At 37.8% G+C, this 7,129-nt stretch overlaps 1 pseudogene; it reads left to right on the top strand.

Annotated features, from left to right (window-relative positions):
• Positions 1–6,393: 6,393 nt before the first annotated feature.
• LOC118894629 lies at positions 6,394–6,886 on the top strand (annotated as a pseudogene).
• The last annotated feature ends 243 nt before the right edge of the window (positions 6,887–7,129 follow it).

Here is a 7,129-nt window from a genome sequence, read left to right as displayed (position 1 = left end):
ATAAAATTGATGACTAATAAGAACCTGCTGTATAAAATATAAATAAAATAAAATTCCAAAATTAAAAAAGAAAAATTTTACCTCAATAAAAATAAATATATTCCTTTTGAAAATCCAAAAAGGGGAAGGGAGGAGTTATCCAGTGAAATGTAGTAGAACTGAGAGACAATGTTTAAAATCCCATAGAGAATGGACTTGAGGACATGGGGAGGGGGAAGGGTAAGCTGGGACGAAGTGAGAGAGTGGCATGGACATATACACACTACCAAATGTAAAATAGATAGCTAGTGGGAAGCAGCTGCATAGCACAGGGAGATCAGCTCAGTGCTTTGTGACCACCTAGAGGGGTGGGATAGGGAGGGTGGGAGGGGGATGCAAGAGGGAGGAGAGATGGGGATATATGTATACGTATAGCTGATTCACTTTGTTATACAGCAGAAACTAACACACTATTGTAAAGCAATTATACTCCAATAAAGATGTTAAAAAAAATCCATTTGAAAATAAATATAAACTTATAGCTATACTCCGAAAGAAATAGTGAATCAAGGAATAAAAGTATACGTTTCACTGTGCTTAATAAGTATATTAACATTTTAGCTGATCCTGCAAATAAAATATAGTAACCTGTTAGAATGCTTAAATTCTTGTGACTGACATCCCATGATTTATAAATTCATATATATCAACAAATAATGTAGAATATTCCCTTGAATTAAGTTACTAGTCTATAATGGTTTGGAATAAGAAATTAATGTAACTCTCAAAACTGAAATATCAAAGTTTATCAATGTTTCATGAATATTTCTCCTGTAATAAATATATTTCTAAGGTCTAAATCTACTATTGGCATTAGTGTTCTGCACCCATAGAAATCTGAGCAAATGACAGTGTCAAGTACTAATCTGTAAAATAAAATTAATGTTTTAAGATGGTATCGTGCCCAGTTTGCAAAGAGTTCCTCTGAGGTGTTTTACAATATTCTGCTAAGGAAGCACTGGTCATGAAGAACGAACTAAACAGTGTTATTTATTTCAGTGCAGAAGAACTCAAGTTTTTCTATGTCTTAACATCGTGGTTTTTAAAACCAGAAGGATGTATGAAATAAGTCCTGCCTCTTGATCTGTAAGAGAAAACTTTTAAGTGTTGATTTCTTTGATACACGTAAAAGATGGAGAATTAGCTGCACCTGAAGTAGTTAATCATACAAAAGGACTATTTCAGTACATAAAGGGTTAACGTTCTGTGTAGGAAGCCAAAAATCAAGTACTAATGGTCAGAACCAAAGCTAAATGAACTTTCGCTGGGCATGAGGATGAACTTGAAACATTTGCAGTTGTTCTGATTCATTGTGATCAAAGTCTTCGTTCTATTCTGTCCTCGAAAATGTTTTCTTAATTTCTAAGTTTTTCTCTTAGCCCGAAACAGTATTAGAGAGCGTAACAACTTCTCAACAAATGTATGATGAATAAACTAATACACAAACTAAATGGCATAGCAGATAGGGAAGAGTGAAAGAGGGGTCCCATAGTGTGTCTCTGGAAGAATGGCGGTGCCACAGGGAGAAACCACTGGCTTGAGGAGTGGAGATGCTGTAGAGGGTAACAAATTCTTGCAGAATGTCTTCTCACAGAATCAAGCAGTAAGTCCTGAAATTCGAGACCTAAGCCCTGCCCTCGGAGACAATACTGGGCTGGCCAAAAAGTTTGTTTGGGTTTTTCCATAAGATGGTACGGAAAACCCAAACAAACTTTCAACAGAATATCCTTTCCTAGTGTTGTCAGGCTGAGCATATTTCAGAGAATTTTTGTCTGTGTCATCAGATGTTTCAGCATCAGTCAGGAAATCAGCTTAGCTGGCAGATCTTTCTCAGAGCTCAGTTTAAACAAAGTTCCTGACGGCGAGTGCATTAAAACTGAGATAATGAAATGAACATGAATCATCAGCCAACAAAGGGAGTAAAGAGGAGGACTGGCTTAAGTTCTAATTTAGGGATGTGTCTTTTACATGTGCCCATTATTGTTAAAGCCCCGTGTAAACTGATCATTCATCTGTAAGGATGCTACTCAGACTGGAGGAGAGAAGTGCGGGCAACATTATCCCATAAATAAAAATATCATTTCCTGAAAATTTCGCTGTAGGAAATTCCTACTTACTAAGATAGCTAAATTAAATATTTTCAAGTGAAACAACTGCGTCCCCCTCGCTAACCTCCGGCTCATCATATTACTGTTCTATTTCCTAAAAGGAAGAAACCTTCGATTGTGAATTCTCAAAGAACTCTGGAGTTTGCATGGTACCTCATCATTATTTTTCTCCGCAAGAAAACAAAAAAGAGACTAGTAGAATGCAAAAAAAAAATTCATATGTTTCAACAAGGTAATCAGTTTTTCCGAATGAACAATAGTGTTCAAAATGGAGGCTTCCCCACACAGCACTGTAAAACTAATTTAAATAAATAAATAAATAAATAAATAAATAAATAAATAAATAAATAAATAAATGGGGGCTTCCCTTGCAGGTCTATGGGGACCTGTAAGTATTACTGACCCACAAACACATGCATCAGAAGCCATGGCTGTGCTCACTTCACATTCCTTCGTGAGTCTGTGCGATACACAATCTTATCTTTATTGCATGGTATTATACGGTGGTAGAAATTTTGGGGAGCTATATAAAAAAATTCTTCCCAGGATCCGCTAGAGACAGTTTTTTTTTTTCATTTCCAGCTCAGTAATTTGTATTTGGGCAAATTTCAGTTTGGATATTTGCAGCCTGTCAAAGATAATGATTTCATCCTTTAAGCTCTAGGCTCACTTTCTCTTTTAAGTAATGAGGATATCAATTTTCTTTTGGAAAAGAACAAGCAAACTGAGGAAACTTCTTATGGTCCTTCCAAACTGATAACTACTCTCCCACAGAGATGCCAGCTTCTGTCTTCTTTGAGCAAAGAGCTTACCTAGTCTGGCATTGATTTTTCTCATTTGAAAAGATGTATCATTGGAATAAAATGGCATTTCTCAAGATAGGTCTGTGGATACTAGTCCTGTTTGGTGTAGAAAAACCTACTGCACTGTCAGATTTTTTTAAAAAGATGTTGCCACTTATAAGACCTGTGTTACAGAGGACAAAGGGGACCGTTTTTCACCCAAAAGTTGGAGACTCCACACTCCATTTCCTCATCACATCAGAACCAGGATTCCTTATGCATATGAACGCCATCAAATCCCTGCCCCATGGTCAGCAGAGAGGAGGGCCCTCAGCTCTCAGCAGCAAAGGTGAGGCTGGACTATGTAATCATAAATCAACAAATTACAAAAGGCTATTTAGAAAGGGTTCTGCTAAGATACAGATGAAAGAGGCCACAGTATTTACACAGTAAAATATTAATCAGTAAGTTTTGTTATCAGTAAAGAGGTAACAGGGCGTTTCTAGGAACCAATAATCTCTTTGTTGGTTCAGATTTTAATGTTTTGAATATGGGACATGAAGTTCTGTTGATTTTGGAAGGCATTTATCTCTTTAGTGATTCTTTAAGTATAAAGGGTCCAAGTTCAAAGAATTCTGGTAAACAGGGCTCCTACCCTTGGAGAGTGTACATGAACAAACTGAAGGTTCTCTGTAAGCTGTGTTTCCCAAACATGTTTAACCACAACATGTACTTGCATCCCATGGAAATAACCTCCTTAGAACAGTCTTTGGGAAACACTGACCTCAAATAATTTCCAAATCCTGATATATATTCTGCAAAGAGGCTAAACCTGAGTAGACTTTGATTTCTAGCCTTCCAGACTAGTGAAAAAATAACAACAGTGTTTCAATGGTTCCGTGTTTTTTTCAGATTTCTTCTCTCAAATACATTTTAACTGATCTTTATAATTCCATGAAATGGGTTTTATCTTAAAATGACACCAGGAAACCACAACACTCAAGAGACTTCTGCACTTGGTTTCAGTGGAAAGTCACCTGACCTCACAATTAATAGTCATAAACTGCTCAGTTTGCAAGATCTTCTCTGGCTAAAGCCATGCCACGCTTCCATGTCCCTAAGATGTCAATTCCTTGAAAATTGCCAGCCAAAATTCCCCATGCTTCCCACATAGCCCTGTGCAGTAACTACCTTTATGCTCCAAATGACTCCTACTTCCCTCACTCTCTCAAGATTTGGAGAAGTGCTATATTACGGAAATAACACTAGTTAGACACTCCTGGGTTCCAATCCTTACGCTGTAAGTCATCAACTTGAAGACCTTGCAAGTTACTTTTTTTTAGGTTTTTTTTTTTTAAATTATTCTATATTGGAGTATAGCTGACTATGTTGTGTTAGTTTCAGTTGTACAGCAAGGTGGTTCAGTTATATATATACATATATCCATTCTTTTTCAGATTCTTTTCCCATATAGGTTATTACAGAGTATTGAATAGAGTTCCCTGTGCTACACAGTAGGTCCTTGTTGATGCAAGTTACTTTTTGTGATTTCATTTACTCCTCTTGAAAAGAGAATGATGACAGCTATACTTTCCAGGGACAACAGCGCCTTGATCTAGAATAGAGACCTTCAGTAGAACTGATATTCCCTTGACCTCTTCCCCGCTCTCATTTTCTTACACCATCAACAGAATTGCAAACAGCTAAAAATGAAGATTACATTGATATTTATTGCTGCAAAACCGTTATCTTGAGAAAACAATGGTGAATAGAGTAAGGAGAAGAGCCATCTCAGCACCATCATTACCCACAGCCCTTCTGCAAAATGTAATCTTCAGTATAGGGCAAAAGCAGTATGTTCCAGGACTGTGAACTACAGTGACTACAATGGGGTAGAGGGCTTTACAATGGACTCTCATTTCTCAGGCAGGAGAGGCCTTCTGACTATACTTAGAATGGAGTTAGGAAGTGAAGAAAGAAAAGGCCAAACATTCACACCACTTCTTCAGTGAAACCCAGTAGCAGTGCATGGGTGTATTTTGAAAAATAAAGGGTATTCCTTTTCTTCCTTCCTTCCTCCCTCCTTCCCTCTCTCTTTCTTTCTTTCTTCCTTCCTTCCTTTCTTTTTCTTTCTTTCTTCCTTCCTTCCTTCCTTTCTCCCTTCTTTCCTTCCTTTCTTTCTTTCTTTCTTTCTTTCTTTCTTTCTTTCTTTCTTTCTTTCTTTCTTTCTTTCTTTTTTCTTTCTTTCTCTCTTTCTCTCTCTCTTTTTTCATTCACTCGTTCATAAAATATTTATTGACCACTTACCAGGAGTCAGAGGAATAAAGGAAATGGTGATTTTTTCCATCTTCAGCCCTCAGTTACTGCAGTCCTGGGCTTGTCTTCTGTGTCCCAGGAAGCCATGGGGTGGCCAGCACCAAAGTGAACAGTAGCTCATGGTGGCACTAGAAGAGCAGAGGAACACATGAACTGGACTGGATATGAGTCAACCTCCCTTTTTACTAAAAAAGCCAAATCCTCTCCCCAAAAGAGGGGTTTACTAACCCAAATGGATTTTTAAAGAATCAGTCTGGGGTGATTAATTTTTTATGAGAGATTGCAGAAAGACTCATGTACTATGCATTATTTAGCAAAGGATGGCCACATTTTAAAAATGATTATTGGATACATATTGCACATAAAAAATAAACTATTTTTTTAGGAAAGTTATGTGGCATAGCATTGAATATTGGGTGTCAGAGAAGTGGAACTATCTGTATTTTTACTTCCAACTTATTTGTCACCAAAGCCAATTCTGAAATAAAAGATCTATGGTTGTTTCTTTTGATGTTGCATAGAAAGAACTTTCCCCAAAATTACAGGTGGCTTAGTGTGTAGGCAGTGCAGTCATGAGTGTTTTAGTTAATGTATGGTTTGTTTTGTAAAGACTTTTGCACATTTAAAAGAAATGTTCATGAATTTCCAAATGCTATGTTTGCTGTAGCAAGACATTTAGAGCAATCGTTACCTCCAGCTGTGATTTCCATCTTCCCCGCCACTGCTTCCTGTGTGTGCTTCTTTTATATTTGACAGACTTTCTGCATTTTTAGCCACCCTGACAATAATTATGTAGTTGGTGAGCAGCAACCATTAAGTTTAGGTGCATTTAGTTCCTACTTAGTCCCAGTTATATGATCACGAAGCACTTCAAGAAGTAAAACAGAATCAAGCATTATGACAATATAAAACCGAGAATTTAAATGAAACAAGGAAAAGAAGTTATTCTGAGTGAAGTACAAGATAAATCACATCTTTTATGGGGTTCTTTTTTAATGTAATAAGTTACCTTAGAACAAATTATTTGAAAATAATTTATGAAATTACCATCAGAACACATATCTATAAGCTATAGCAAGGACTTCGTGAGATTTTTTAAATCTTCTGAATCTTTTTCTTTCTTAAATATTAAAACATTTTGCCTTTTTTCAGGTGGCGGGGAAGATGGCGGACATTCAGGTGGAGAGTGTCTACCAAAAGCAATCGACGATCTTTCAAAATAAGAAGAGGGCTCTGCTTGGAGAAACTGGCAAGGAGAAGCTCCCGCATAACTACGGGAGCATTGGTCTGGGCTTCAAGACACCGAAGGAGGCCATCGAGGGCACCTACAATGACAAGAAATGCCCTTTTACTGGTAATGTTGCCGTCCAAGGGCAGATCCTGCCTGGCGTGGTGACCAAGGTAAAGATGCAGAGAACCCTTGTCATCCGCTAAGACTACCTCCACTGCATCCGAAAGTACAATCGCTTCGAGAAGCGCCACAAGAACGTATCCGTGCATCTTTCCCCCTGCTTCAGGGACGTCCAGATCGGCCACACTGTCAGAGTGGGCGAGTGCCCTCCCCTAAGCAAGACGGTGTGCTTCAAGGTGCTCCAGGTGACCAAAGCTGCCGGCACCAAGAAGCAGTTCCAGAAGTTCTGAGACTGGACCCCTGCCCACTGCCCCAAACAAAGTAAAGATTTTTTCCCAGTCAAACAAAACAAAACAAAACAAAACAAAACAAAACAAAAATATTTTAGCAATATTGTCTCAAAATAGAGTTACTATCCAGTAACTCCACAAAGGGGTTTTCTTTTTTTTTCCTCTGTAGGATCTCAGAGTGCATATTATCCCATTTTAAGACTCCATTCAACATGTTCTTTTTAACAGGTGTTAGAATAAAAC

The sequence above is a fragment of the Balaenoptera musculus genome, chromosome 4 (assembly GCF_009873245.2).
Source record: "Balaenoptera musculus isolate JJ_BM4_2016_0621 chromosome 4, mBalMus1.pri.v3, whole genome shotgun sequence".
NCBI lineage: Eukaryota > Metazoa > Chordata > Mammalia > Artiodactyla > Balaenopteridae > Balaenoptera > Balaenoptera musculus.
This window is presented reverse-complemented; position numbering and strand designations above follow the sequence as displayed.